This window comes from Octopus sinensis, linkage group LG5, assembly GCF_006345805.1.
Source record: "Octopus sinensis linkage group LG5, ASM634580v1, whole genome shotgun sequence".
Lineage (NCBI taxonomy): Eukaryota > Metazoa > Mollusca > Cephalopoda > Octopoda > Octopodidae > Octopus > Octopus sinensis.
In genome coordinates, this window is record NC_043001.1 from 113,360,402 (window position 1) to 113,377,091 (window position 16,690).

General features: G+C 34.9%; 1 long non-coding RNA gene across 1 annotated transcript; it reads left to right on the forward strand.

Moving 5' to 3' along the window:
* The first annotated feature begins 1,234 nt into the window (after positions 1-1,234).
* LOC118763541 lies at positions 1,235-16,672 on the forward strand. The gene is made up of 3 exons (XR_004999299.1): positions 1,235-1,246; positions 16,472-16,478; positions 16,597-16,672. It is a non-coding gene; the product is annotated as an uncharacterized LOC118763541 (long non-coding RNA).
* The last annotated feature ends 18 nt before the right edge of the window (positions 16,673-16,690 follow it).

A 16,690-nucleotide genomic window follows, 5' to 3' on the forward strand; every position in this document is an offset into this window, starting at 1 on the left:
GTGTGAATTTGTTTGACTAAACCCTTGAAGGCAATGCTGTAGCCGGACCACAGTCAAATAAGTGGTACAAGTAAAAGAATAAAGAACACATACACACACGTATATATAGGGAGAATTCACGAAAAAAAACCCAAAAGACCAAGACAGGTGGTGTACAAAACAAACAGATGTATTAGTATAACGCTCAGGAATTGAAAAAGTCTTTTACGTTTCGAGCCTACGCTCTTCTACAGAAAGGAGCACAGAAAGAAACAAGGAGAGAAAAAATGTATACACACGTATATATATATATGTACAGGGTGCGGCATAACTACCTCTCACATTTGAAAGGCTAACAAAAAGGAAAAGAAACAAAATTTATGAAAAATTAATGTTCCTGTTGTTTAAACAAATGTTTATAGTTTTTATCCATTAGCTAAATTATAACAGCATAGGCACTTGCATAATAAGTTCATTAGCAACACATAGGTGAAAGTTTAAAATGTGGGAGGCATTTCTGCCGCATCCTGGATATATGTATATAAATGTCATTTACTGTCGTAGTCATCTGCTTACACACAGTCACGCTCTGTAATAATGATATATCTATACGCAGTCACTTATTTCAGCAATGGCATGATGTTTCTGCTATGATTATTACATCATTGTGCCTTCATTGACAGTAATTTACTTCCGATGTTATCTTTAATAACTATCAAACATGTATTACCATGTCGTCAAAAATGACGGCTGTTTTTTATAAATTAAGACTTCGTATTTTCCATTTAATTTTTTCAGACTTGGAACTTTGCTAAAAGGCTGAGACTAGTAATTCCTAAATTTGATTGAGTATACTCCTCATAGAAAATGATGCATCACAAAAGGATACAATTATGCTGTCACTTGCGTCATCAAAACTGACATCATTTTACTTACTAACGTCTTTTACTGGTCAACTTAATGTTTTAATGATGAATGAAAAATTTTAATTAAAATTATTATTTAATACTTACAGAAATATAACAGTATTATTTACAAAACATTGAAATATTTTGACTATAGGAATTTTGTGTGGTGTTTTTTCTTGAGGTGGTGGTGGTGGTGAATATTTGATTGTTTCTAAGGCTTTATCAATATCATTAGTCGTTGGTTTATCGAGGGTTCTATTTAGTTGGATTCGTGCGAGTTACCCTCGATATCGCTACGATTTATTAATGCATTTGATTTGGAAAAAGATGGAAGCACTCCGTCGGTTACGACGACGAGGGTTCCGGTTGATCCGAATCAACGGAACAGCCTGCTCGTGAAATTAACGTGCAAGTGGCTGAGCACTCCACAGATACGTGCACCCTTAACGTAGTTCTCGAGGATATTCAGCGTGACACAGAGAGTGACAAGGCTGGCCTTTTGATATACAGGTACAACAGAAACAGGAAGTAAGAGTGAGAGAAAGTTGTGGTGAAAGAGTACAGCAGGGATCGCCACCATCCCCTGCCGGAGCCTCGTGGAGCTTTAGGTGTTTTCGCTCAATAAACACTCACAACGCCCGGTCTGGGAATCGAAACCGCGATTCTACGACCGCGAGTCCGCTGCCCTATCCACTGGGTCATTGCGCCTCCACTAGGAAAAAGATATTTACCATGTGTATTAGTAACTTTAAGTTTTGTAAGATGATTTAGAAAATTTATATATTTTTATAGATCAAGAAATAGTTTAATTGAAATAACAACGTTGGAAGTTATCGGTTAAAAGAAAAGTTTTATTCTTTGATATGGTACCGATAATGCAATTATAAGTACTTATCCTTGTTTCAGATCTTATTTTGTCTTTCATCGTTCCACTCGTACTATTGTGGACATTCTACGGTACAGCTTTTAAGAGCATAGTAGAACAAATCGATCCTATTATCTATACAGTTTTACATTTAAGAGATGAGGAATTATGTACATTATTTGAATTATTTACATTATTTACATTCGACGGCTATTTGTCCTCATCTTGTTTGTTGTTAACCCAACGTTTCGGCTGATATATCCTCCAGCCCTCTTCAGATGTCTTGGGCGAAATTTCGAACCTGGGTTCTCATTCCTAAGGTATTTTTCGATGTTGTTATTATTATTATTATTATTATTATTATTATTATTATCATCATTATTATCATTATCATTATCATTATCATTATCATTTTCATTGTCATTGTCATTATCATTATCATTATCATCATTATTATTATTGTTATTATTAATATTATTATTGTTATTATTGAGTGAGAGAGCAGTGCATGCCATCAAAGTGACACTGGGGTAAAATATACAAAGCCCAGCATACCCATCATGACTACCCGTCTGATAAAGGTACACCAGGCACATGCATCACAACCATATGTGCGCGACATGGTGATCTCATATCAGGATAAACAGCGCATGACCTTGCAGGTGGGGCCCAGTTAGAATTTTCTTCAGGTTGAGTAGCCCATCCCGCTCAAAAGGTCCCTGAATAAGGGTTTTTTAAGATGTTGAAAGAACCACCCATGTTTCCAGAGGTGATTATTCAAACCCCAAAGAATCCCTCTCCACACATGGCTATGATGCTCCCCCACTACTTCTGCTCGTGATCAGAGATGCACATATCGTCAGCCACTAAGGGACATGCTCAACTGGTTAAGGTCAAATAACTGACAAGCAAATCTGGTATTGAGCAGAATATTTGCTGTAGCCCACCTTTTATACCAAGACAAAACAATGTACATGATAACACTTCCAATCAGTTAAGATCAGAAGCCATGAGAGCCACTGCCTGGTACTGCATCAGGGCATTTATCATTATTATTATTATTACTACTACTATTATTATTATTATTATTATTATTATTATTATCATCATCATCATCATCTTATATTATTATTATTATTATTATTATTATTATTATTATTATTATTATTATTATTATTATTATTATTATTATTATCATTGTTGTTGTTTAGGTCATTGCTTGGAATAGAACTCGGAATCTTGGGGTTAGTAGCCCGCACTCTTAGCCATTACGCCATATCCCTGTAACAACGAACAAGATGAGGACAAATATCCGTCGAATGTAAATAATGTAAATAATCTAGTAAATAATCGGTTATATATTCTATTGGTCGCTTTGCGAGTTTCTAAACCACGTAGCTATGCCAATTCTCATTTCATAACTTTGAGTATCAAAAAAAGTTTTCTTGTTTTCGATTGTTACTTATCTGTTTATTTAAATTGTTCCCAATTGTCGTCCCCTTGAAAGTAACATAAATCTAACACATTCTCATTACCATTATCTCACTCATTCTTCCTCTGATTGCCAGTCAAAGTAGTGTGATACACACCTCATCCTTCCACTCACTTTATTTTACTTCATATGTCACTCATTCTGTAATCGCGTTCTACAGTATTCTACTTCACAGGCAAGTCCTGGCTGAAGAGACCTATGATCCCGCCGCGACCATCTGACTGTTTCAGGTACAGAGTTTCGAAATTGGAATAACTTGTATTTTTTATTGTGTTGCTGGTGGAGTTGTTGGTTTCAGAAAAAGGAATTTGGTTCAGGTAAACGGTTTATCATCATTAGTTCATGAATAAGTGGGATAAATTTCGTTATGTGCTATTTTTATTATGTAGTGGTTTGATCTTTACACCAGGCGGCGAGCTGGCAGAAACGTTAGCACGCCGGGCGAAATGCTTAGCGGTATTTCGTCTGCGTTACGTTGTGAGTTCAAATTCCGCCGAGGTCGACTTTGCCTTTCATCCTTTCGGGGTCGATAAATTAAGTACCAGTTACGCACTGGGGTCGATGTAATCGACTTAATACCTATGTCTGTCCTTGTTTGTTCCCTCTGTGTTTAGTCTCTTGTGGGTAATAAAGAAATAGGTTTGATCTTTACACCACAGACCGGCGGTATTATCCTTGTCCGGCCATTTTTAAACTTCTTGATCACTAATGCACATTTCTACGCGGTAGATTAGTCTTCGCATTATAAAGTCCGCAATGAATTCCAGCCCTTGATACACTTTCACACCAGATAAATCGGATCACTGATCTGAAAGAGCGTCCATGTTTACTGTGTACCACGAGAAAGAAAACTAGAGCGATGAATGTCAAAATTCGGCTATGTAAGCAATAGAGTACCAACTTTTAGCACGCGAGCGCTGAAGACTGTGCGGTCAAACTAAAGAGAGTTCTGTCGGAAGTGCGATAATATCTGACCTCCCCGAGTATTAGTAACCAGGATTGATGCCATGTGTGTGAGTATGCGTATGTGTTCATGTGCGTACGTGTGCGTATGTTTGTGTGTGTGTGTGTGTGCTTGTGTGTGTGTGAGTGTATGTGTTTGGTAACTAGAATTACTTGGTAGAGTTATTAATCTGTTTACGTAGATCTGGTGTTTGAATTAATATATCTACATTTATTGTTGTAGTTATTGTTCTTGAGCAGTAGACCAGCATTGATCAAAGGTGTTATCGCTGTGACGACGATGTCATCGTTTATTTTTCCCTTCTAATGTATTGTATATACGGCTCCATTAATTAACACTCGCACACACACACGCACACACATATATAAACACACACGCATACATACATACATATACACAGACACACACACACATATATATATATATTATATATATATATATATATGTATATTATATATATATATATATATATAGTAGCAGTATCGCCCGGCGTTGCTCGGGTTTGTAAGGGAAATAACTATATAAGCATTTTAAGAGATGTAAAGTATAATAGCCATCTCAATATGGCTAACCACAAGGGGGGGGGTGTTACTGTAGCTTTTTACGTTCTGAGATTTAATAATGAATTTTTAGAGAGTTACTTCCCTTATATATGCCAAAAATGCATTAAAAATGGGAAAAATTGATAGTAATTTTTTTTTAATCGTAGACTCATCGTAGAAGCGCGCTAATACCCAGAAGGGCTCGATATAATCACGACTATAAGATACCCGTTTTTGTTAAACTGCACCGCAAAATGTGGGAGTAGTTAGGAATCTAAATCGTAGGAGACAGACAGCACACAACCTCACTTTTATATATAAAGATATATATATATGTGATGTAGTATAATATAATATATGTGTATGTATAATATATAATATGTGTGTATGTATAATATATAATATATGTGTATGTATAATATATAATATGTACGAATACTTCCCTTTTTAATATTCCTGGCTATGATTTCAAAGGTTCTTGCTTTGGTTCATAAAAAAAAGATTATGTTGTTGTTAGGTTACTACTTAGTTGCAGCCCAGCACTGATCGAACATATCTGTGATCAAAAGTATTTCACCTGTGATAAGCCTTTCTTTTATCCAGCTAGGGTATATTAAAGGTGACATAATCCAGTAAATCTCTATACTTTTAAGACGACTTACTTATGAATTGAAATAGTTCGGGCTCTTATTTATAGCAGAATAGTGTACGGTTTCGTGAAAATATAATTGGTAAAATACGGCTTTAGTAAATCTGCACTAATTCTTGAACATCTTGAAACCACGTTATTTTTTATTATGAAATTCATAAATATGATCTAATAAAACAGTTTATGTAATAGATTTCTACAGCTTTTCTAAATTTTATTTTAAAATATAGTTATCAAAAGTTTTTCTCTCGAAGTGGTCTAGTACACCTTTGCTTGACCTCTAGTGCCCTGCCGGTGTAGTGGTTTTGTATGTACTGCACAGACCGGCAGTATAATACTTATAAAATGATAGAGGGGGTTCTATGCTCAGAAAATTGTTTGACTAGTATAACTAGCTATAAAAATGATGTTTCTAGCTTTCGCTTTCTAAACTTTGTAGGTAGGTCCGTTATCAATCCGAGGGTATGACAGACCCACAGACATACACACGTTTGTTTGTATGTATATATGTGTATATATATATATATGTGTATATATGCGTGTATATATGTGTATGTATATATGTGTATATATATATGTGTATATATGTATATATGTGTATATATATATGTATATATGTGTATATATATATGTGTATATATGTATGTATATATGTGTATATATATGTGTATATATGCGCATATATACACATATATAACAGTGACAGCAGCTGTTAGTTGCTGAGTTTTCAGTCTCATTCCATTATATAAATTATTTTATAAATAATTACAGAAATAAATTTCATCCAGTTGCAATAGTTGTGTACTTCATGAGGTAACTTCATAATTTTTTTTATATAAATTCTATACAATAACGGAGTTCTACATGTATATATGATGGCATATGGTAACCGATAAGCGTATAGAATCTTTAAATGTACGTTTTGTGCTATTACTCAGATAATATCGAATGGATATTCTTTTCTACTCTAGGCACAAGGCCCGAAGCTTTTGGGGAGGGGCCCGTCAATTAGATCGACCCCAGTACCCAACTGGTACTTAATTTATCGGCCCTGAAAGGATGAAAGACGAAGTCAACCTTGGCGGAATTTGAACTCAGAACGTAGAGAGAGACGAATTACCGCTAAGCATTTCGCCCGGCGTGCTAACGTATCTGCCAGCTAGCTGCCATATGTATATATAATATCGAATAGATATTATATATACATATATATATATGTATGTATATATATATATGTATACACATGTGTATGTATGTATGTATGTATGTATGTATGTATGTATGTATGTATGTATGTATGTATGTATGTATGTATGTATGTATATATATATGTCATTATTCAGTTTATTTTAAGATTTCTTGCCAATAGAGAAAGAACCAGTTCCTAACCTAGGTACAAGGCTCCTTTAATGGAATTTCTACACCAGCAACAGGGTCTTTTTGTATGTATGTATGTATGTATGTATGTATGTATGTATGTATGTATGTATGTATGATGATGTGTGTATGTTTGTATATATGCATATATGTATATACGTATGTGCGCAGATTTGTATGTATGTATATATGTATGTGCGCAGATTTGTATGTTTTATGTATTCTCATGCATATAGTTGCATATCTAGACAAACTTCTAGAAAGTTTTACAGATTTTTACAGTTCCAGTGATGGATTGGATCGGTAGTCTTCGAATCAGCTTTCTCCTTTCTGGTTTTGAGAAGCCTAATTTCTCAAGATTGGTATTTAGGCAGTGTGTTACATATCCCAGGGTCCCAATGATTACAGGTATAAACCTGAACTTGTAATCTGCAGATTTCTCAATAGTTCAGTATAGGTGTTCTCTTTTTCACTGATCTTCAGCTTTATGTTAACATCCGCTGGGCAGCTAATTTCCACAACTGTACACAGTTTCTCTGTCCCAAGTCTTTATATCAGGTCTGTTGTGCTTACATTTTATTGAGGTCTTCACTGGTACATTCCACCAGTATTCCTTTTTATTATGAGTGGCTATGGCTTCTACCATATTGTGGTTTCTCATTTCTTTGACCTCAGGATTATCCTTCCAACGGATTTCATTATAGAGTGTCTTGGCTACAACGACATCATCGATTGCGACATCATCGCTTTTCCCATCATCGATTGCGCTTTACCAAGTTACAGACGATCCATTTTTGGTCCTGTTTCTAGTCTCTTTAAAATAGGAATATTCTCTTTACTTTTCTGCAGCGAATTGCAGATGAAAATCCGTTGAGGGAGGTTAGTCTCATCCAATTCATGTGGTATCCAACATCGAGGCTGCTGACGTAACTACATCATATGATTTTTACTTTGATGCAAATGATTTTTAATACTCATTTTTGGATATTTGGACAATACCTTCGATCATTCCGGTTGTCGACCAGAGAGAGAGAGCCGAAAAAATTCCCGATAGACATCTTGAAAATCACTTCTGGCACACACGTTCTCTCCGTACATAGCGCATGCATTCCTTTACGTTTCCACCACATTTTGCCTATTTAAATAAAAAAAAAAAACATGAAGTATCAATAACATTCGTTTTGGTTCTCCTTTTTTTGGGGTAATCCACAGTAAATAAAATACAACCTGTCTCGTCGCAAGGTCGCGTCGAATTACGGTTGAAGTGTCAAGTATTTAAGGCATGTGCATGCGCAAGGGACAGACTGAAGTATGCTACTTATTAGAGTGCTTGAAGTTTAATGTCGACAAAAATCGGAACGGACTTTTTGGACAACTCCTCATCTATCTATCTATCTATCTTCTATCTATCTATCTATCTATCTATCTATCTATCTATCTATCTATCTATCTATCTATCTATCTATCTTCTATCTATCTATCTATCTCCTACATAAGGCAATACATGATATATTGTATCAGAAAAGTGCTTTATATTATATATAATATATATATTATATATATATATATTAATATTATATATATATATTATTATATATATATATATATATATATGTAATATATATATACATATATATATATATATATATACGTATATATAATATACATATATTATATATATATATACGTATAATATATATTATATATATACATACACGTATACTTAGAACTGCTGAGATGTTTGTGTGTATGTATGTGTATATATATATATATATATATGTGTGTGTGTGTGTGCGTGTGTGTATGTATGTATATATGTATGTATGAGTGCATCTATGTTTGTGCATATATATATATATATAAGCGCAAACGGAAGTAAGCACCTGCTCAGATGTTTCCTATTTCAGCGATTTCCCACTTTGTTTATATATATTGCAAGGTTACCGTCTAAGATGCATGTATAAATATACTCTCTGTGGCACACAGGGACATTCACAAACATCTATGAATACAAACACATGCATACAAACATGTATGAAAAAAGTACACACACATATGTAAAATGACAGCCCACATCAATAAGCTTTATTCGTCAGATTCTTGGAAATATATATCCTGGTCGGAGAAGTATTGTTTATTATTCTTCACACACCATTCCCCCTTTTAACTAATTATATACACACTCATGCGCACGCACCACGGTCTTATACATATGTATACGTTTGATATACATATATATGAAGGTCTGCTTATATAATGTATATTTTAAAAACCCCTTAATATTATATATATATATATACACATATACATACATACATATTTAGTCTCCCTACCTTTTTCACTGTCTTCATTTATATATTATATATATATTATATATATATATATATATATAATATATATATATATATATATATATATAATATATATATATGTATATATGTATATATATATATATATACATGTACATATATATATATATATATATATATATATATATACATATATACATATATATATTATATATATATATATATATATATATATAGATATATATATATATAATACACACATCTGTAATATAATATGACAATTATTCGGTTGCCATAATAACTCCGAGTTTCGGATGTCGGGGCGAAAACCTGCACCGACATCTCTTCAGTTATCGAGGTAATCAAAATATGTTTTGAAAATGGCTGTTAAACAAAGGGAAATTACTATGTAATTGACCGCTATTAAGACAAAAGAGCTATTAGAATGACCGTTAGATAAGGGAAAAAAACCGAAGGGGAGGAAGTAAAATGTAAAGGAATAAAAATGATCATAGCAATCGCGTATTCACGCATGTACGTACACATGAGCACACGCACACCCACGTACATGTGCCTGTATGCATATGCTCACACACACTCGCATGTTTGTCTTATATATACGTACAAACACGCATACACTTATAGCCATAATTAGATGCATGCAATCATACATACTCGTATATGTATTTATAACATACTAGCAGTATCGCCCGGCGTTGCTCGGACTTGTAAGGGAAATAACTATATAAGCATTTTTAGAGATGTAAAGTATAATAGCCATCTCAATATGGCTAACCACAAAGGGGGGTGGGTGTTACTATAGCTTTTTACGTTCTGAGATTTAATAATACATTTTTAGAGAGTTACTTCCCTTATATAATAGCAAAAAATAATGCATTAAAAATGGGAAAAAATTGTGGTAAATTTTTTTTAAAATCGTACACTCATCGTAGACGCGCGCTAATACCTAGAAGGGCTCAATATGAATCACGACTAATAATATACCCGCTTTTGGTTACACTGCACCGCAAAATGTGGGAGTAGTTAGGAATCTAAATCGTAGGAGACAGACACTCACACAACTTCACTTTTATATATAAAGATATAAATTAATATATATATATATATTAAGATTAAATAAATGACAAGAGAACAGGAATTACGTAATCAATATCATTGGCTTACCGAGGTTTCTGCTTATAAGATGCATTGCTCTCACAGTTTAGTGCTTGTGCACAACTCCATAGATTCCTCAGAACTGAGTGTTTGTAGGTTACCTCATAGCAGAAATAACTGTTGATTATGTAACGTTTGCTTTCTTCTCATTTATTTGATTTCATATCACTCTCTATACTTGACTAATGCTTTATTCTGAAGCATGTGCACACTGGTTTTCAAATTTGGCACAAGGCTAGCAATTTCCTGAAGTCGATTATTCCGATCCCAGTGATTAACTGGTGCTTATATTATCGGCCCCGAGAGGATGTAAGGCAAAGTCGACTTTAGTGGAATTTGAACTCATGAAGTCAAGACAGACGAAAATGCCGCTAAGCAATTTTTGGGAGTGCTAGCGATTTTTCCAGTCCGACACCCTGAGGAATAAGTATATTGAGTTCTTGCACCAGGTTATTAGTATTCGCTATGGCTAAGTGAAATCTTTATACATATGTGTTTGTTTACGCTGGGGAAAAGTCTTTGACATTTCGAGCCTACGCTCTGCGTCAGAAAGGGCGGAGAAGACAAAAAAATGGGCAACGAAGAAATCGGCGAGGGAAAAAGAACTGATAGACATACGTAGATATAAGTATATACAGAATTACATACATCTACGTGTGTGTGTGTGTGTGTGTGTGTGTCTGTGTAAATTGTTTCAGTATTTTAAGTCTGGGATCGTTGACACACACACACACACACGTGTTTCGTGGCTACAATGCATATATATTATTCAGGCATCATATATTATTACAGACTCAGGCACAGATACATGTTGTTGCACACGGCGCGTGCGCGTACACACACACACATGCGTACGTACGCACATAAACATAGTCTTATGCACATCTGTAATCTTACACAATTTATTGCCTAGAGTATAGACATGAATGCATACATATACACTTTCATAAATGCATACAACCATATATATATATATATATATATATATATAATAATATATATATATAATATATATATCATAAATATATAATATATATATATACATATATATATATATACTATATATATTATATATATATATATAAATATATATACATTATACACATATATATATATACATATATATATATACACACACCACATATATATATACATTATATACGTATACACACACATATATATATAACCATGTACACACGCACATCTATGGGTGCGTTGCGTGTGTGTGTGTACGCGTGCATATTTGGCTTACCATCCTTCATACACACACACACACACAAATTATCTGCATATATATACATATATATCCTACATAACACATACATACACACACCCACACTTACACACACACCAACACAACACACACACATATATATCTATATATATTATATATATATATATATATATATATATATATATATACATATAAACACTTGAAAGTAGTATCTATAGTGTTACTAAACAAACTAACGTCATACAAAATAAGTGAAGAAACTTGCTGTAGTTGTCGTCGGAATTGGTAAATATGGCTGTTTCTATGGAATGTGTTTATTTAGCTTATATGTAACTGTGTACAGCTCTAAGGAAGAAATCGGAGGACACACAGACAGACAGGTTGTATATCGTAACCGAATCATTCCTTATCACTTAAGATATCCCCCTGCTGGTGGATATCTCAGCGGGATACACTTAACGTGGGATGGGTATTTTGCGCACGGCTCTACCACAAACTGACAGAAATAGCAAATCCTTCAAGATTTATAAATAGGAAAAGCACACAAAATAATAATATAGTCCTAGTTACACTATGACATGGATCGTTTACCTAAAGCTTCAATTAGACTCACGAAAGAGCCTTTATGTGGTGGTTAACCAGCCAGAAAGAATATCCAACATTGCCTTCATTTGCTTCCATCGGGAGTTAAGAATAGGAAAAGTACGTTACATAGTGTAGTCCTCCATCTATGTCCATGGATCTTTTACGTCAAATCGCCATGAGACCAGTGGAAGAGCCTCTATGTCATGGTTCACCTGCCCAAATTGGTAGCCAAATTTACTCCAATTTGCATTTTCTTAACTAAATGTGAGGTCACATTGAATAATTTAGTTTTAGCTATACTATGCACAAGGATCTTTCACGCAATGACTACTTGGAACCAGTGAAGGAGTCTCTACATTTTTATGCAACCTGCTAGAAGCAGTAGCCAAATTTACCTTCATTCTCATCTTCCTGTACTATAAAATAGGTCAGATGCACCGGATAATGGACTCCTAGATACACTATGTTGTATAAATTGACGCGATTGTCGTAGCTGAAGCCCGTCAGAAAACCATAACATCAACATTACCTGTATCACATTACCTGTATCACATTACCTGTATCACATACACATTCACATCAGCGGCAGCAGCGGCAGTAGCAGCAGCAGAACCACCACCAACACCAATAGCATCAATAAGGATACTAAGCGTGCAAACAGGAAGGCTCCAAAGAATTGCTGCCCAGCTTGAAATAGCAACCAAATCTTTAAAACAAATCACATTTTACCATCTTGGGATATGGTAATACACATTGAATATTGCGGTTCTAGGTAATATACTCTCTCTCTTTTACTCTTTTACTTGTTTCAGTCATGTGACTGTGGCCATGCTGGAGCACCACCTTTAGTCGAGCAAATCGACCCCATGACTTATTCTTTTCAAGCCTAGTACTTATTCTATCGGTCTCTTTTGCCGAACCGCTAAGTTACGGGGACGTAAACACATCAACATCGGTTGTCAAGCGATGTTGGGGACAAACACAGACACCACATGCACACATACATACATATATATATATATATAATATATATATAGAACACACACACACACACACACACACACACATATATATTTATACACATACACACACACACATACACACACAACCACACACCACAACACACACATATATATATATATATATATATATATATATACATATACGACGGGCTTCTTTCAGTTTCCGTCTACCAAATCCACTCACAAGGCTTTGGACGGCCCGAAGCTATAGAAGAAGAAGAACTTGCCCAAGGTGCCACGCAGTGGGACTGAACCCGGAACCATGTCGTTCGTAAGCCAGCTACTTACCACACAGCCAAAAAAATAAATGAGCTGCTCATAGCTGGAACGGCTGTGAAATCATGACTGTTGGATGAGGTGTAAAGAGCAACAACAGCAACAGCTAATACGAAACCTACAATGAGCAGGTATCCAATTGCATAGTTGCAAATGATAATATTGTTCAGGCTCTATTCTGATTACATGGACACGTAAAGCAATTAGCGATAGCTGTGAATATATTTTCGAACCTTACTTACTCGTGAGTGACATCTGGCTATTTTCTACGGAGCTATGGATAGCTAAGATATACCCCTATTGCATAGCTAATAAATAATGAAGTTGAGATACGTTTACGGTATAGCTAAATCACGGTATAGCTAAATAAGGCAGCGAGCTGGCAGAGTCGTTAGCACGCCGGGTGAAGTGCTTAGCAGTATTTCGTCTGCCGCTACGTTCTGAGTTCAAATTCCGCCGGGGTCGACTTTGCCTTTCATCCTTTCGGGGTCGATTAAATAAGTACCAGTTATGCACTGGGGTCGATATAATCGACTTAATCCGTTTGTCTGTCCTTGTTTGTTCCCTCTGTGTTGAGCCCCTTGCGGGTAGTAAAGAAATAGGTATAGCTAAATTGATATACCTAAACCCGGTGAAAACTATGTACCTGCATACCTACCGTTTAATGATTAAAAACCAATGAAGTAGAAAAGAGTAAACTCTTGAAATTTTTGGCAAGACACAATGTTGTTGACAGAAATAAACATGCTCACAATATTTACCTTCTCCTTACAGAAGGCTTACACTAAGAAAAATTCTATTGTAATATGTAGGACCGTAACGCAAAACATGTTTAGTATTGACATTTAGTTTAGATGGAAATCAAAGAATTTATGTCAATGAGACTACGTTTTCTGTTCAGGAAGTCCGTGTTAAAACGAGATTTTTATGAACGCAGTGCAAAGCTTCCATAACACAGAAAGGGATGTCTGTATGTGGTTCAGTGATTCGTCTAAAGGAGCACTCCGTCGGTTACGACGATGAGGGTCCCAGCTGATACAATCAACGGAACAACTTGCTCGTGGAATTAACGTGCAAGTGGCTGAGCACTCCACAGACACGTGTACCCTTAACGTAGTTCTCGAGGAGATTCAGCGTGACAAAGCTGGCCCTTTGAAATACAGGTACAACAGAAACAGGAAGAAAGAGTGAGAGAAAGTTGTGGTGAAAGAGTACAGCAGGGATCACCACCACCCCCTGCAGGAGACTCGTGAAGCTTCAGGTGTTTTCGCTCAATAAACACTCACAATGCCCGGTCTGGGAATCGAAACCGCGATCCTACGACCGCGAGTCCGCTGCCCTAACCACAGGGCCATTGCGCCTCCGATTCGTCTACAGTATTCTCTTCACTTCTATTTGTCGGAGACAAATACAAAAAAAGCCTGTTATACTCTTGTTTTTATTGTATTCTGAATGGTTACAAGTCTAATCATTGCTGTTATTGTTTAGGGCCAGATCAGCAGTAAATGAACAGGCCTATAATCAAGGGCGTGCCAGCCGTGACCAACTCGTTCTTTTAAATATTTAGTCACTGTCATTGTAGGTTGTATGGTGTGATTTGAGTGTATTTTACCTGCTATTCCCAAACAGATCAAGCGACGAGATTCAGGTCCTTTCATCAATATTGTGGTTAATGCTGATGTTATCTTTCTGTTGAGGTTTCAGTGTATAAGTTATCGCAGTGGCTGTCCTTCCAGAAGTTGCTTTGAAGGAAACTTGTTTATTTTATCATTCCGTGTCACACTTAGACTATTTTTCTGGAAGGATTTCAACATCTTCTGATACAGCGAAAATATGGCGACGACAACGTCATTGAACACAAGTAGGTATTTGGATAGATAGATAGACAGATAGATAAAGAGAGGGAAAGAAAAGAAAAGAGAGAGAGAAAGAGGGAGGGAAAAGGGAGGATATAAGGGAAAAGCAGCTTAAGAGCTTTGTGAGTCATTTCAGAAAAAAATAAAAGTTGAAGAAATAATATACGTACATATATATGTATGCATACATATATGTATGTATTATATGAGTGTATGTATGTATGTATGTATGTATTATGTATGTATGTTATGTAATGTATGTATGTATGTATGTATGTATTATGTATGTATGTTTAATGTATGTATGTATGTATTTATGTAATGTATGTTATGCATGTATGTATGTATGTAGTATGTATGTATGTATGTATGTATGTATGTATGTATGTATGTATGCATGTATGTATGTATGTATGTATGTATATATGTATGTATGTATGTATGTATGTATGTATGTATGTATGTATGTATATTTGAATGAATGAATGTATGTATGTATGTATGAATGTATGTATGTATGAATGTATGTATATATGCATGTATGTATGTATGCATGTGTGTATGTATGTATGTATGTATGAATGTATGTATGTATATATGCATGTATGTATGTATATATGCATGTATGTATGTATGTATGAATGTATGTATATATGCATGTATGTATGTATGTATGTATATATGCATGTATGTATGTATGTATGTATATATGCATGTATGTATATTTATCTCTTTCTCTCTCTCTCTCTCTCTCTTTATATATATATACATACATACTCATATACACATACATAATTATATAAACATACTCATATACATAGTTATAATTATATGTGTGTGTGTGTGTGTGTGTGTGTAGAAGGTCCAAAAGGAACTCACGAGTTGATGTGTTTAAGGAAAATAAGACAAGGTAGAAAATGCTAAAATAATTTTATCATGAAGAACATTTTAGTACCGGTTTCAGCCTTTGAGATTTTTTCAACTTAGAGTAAAGTACGAAAAACAATTAAATTGTGGAAAAATTAAATGAAATGTTTTAAAAAATATTTCCATAGTTTTTAAATACAAGGTTCACTTTCCTTTTTTTTATGTCTGTCTGTGTGTCTCTCTTTTTACTCTTGTGAAGGCTTGGTAGTAGGTAGTAGGTAGTACTAGTCCTAAAAGAATATTTGATATGAATTATTGGTTTTGATTGTTTAAGCAGCAGTAGCCGAAGCAGCAGTAGCTGAAGAAGAAGAAGAAGAGTGAGTAGGAAAAGAAGAAGAAGAAGAAGAAGAAGAAGAAGAAGAAGAAGAAGAAGAAGAAGAAGAAGAAGAAGAAGAAGAAGAAGAAGAAGAAGAAGAGTGAGTAGGAAAAGAAGAGAAAGGATAAGAAAAATGCGGGAGTGGTATGACAGTAGTAGGATGTTGGTAGAATCCTCTTAAATGGTCAAGTGACCTAAAAGAGTGATCCACGT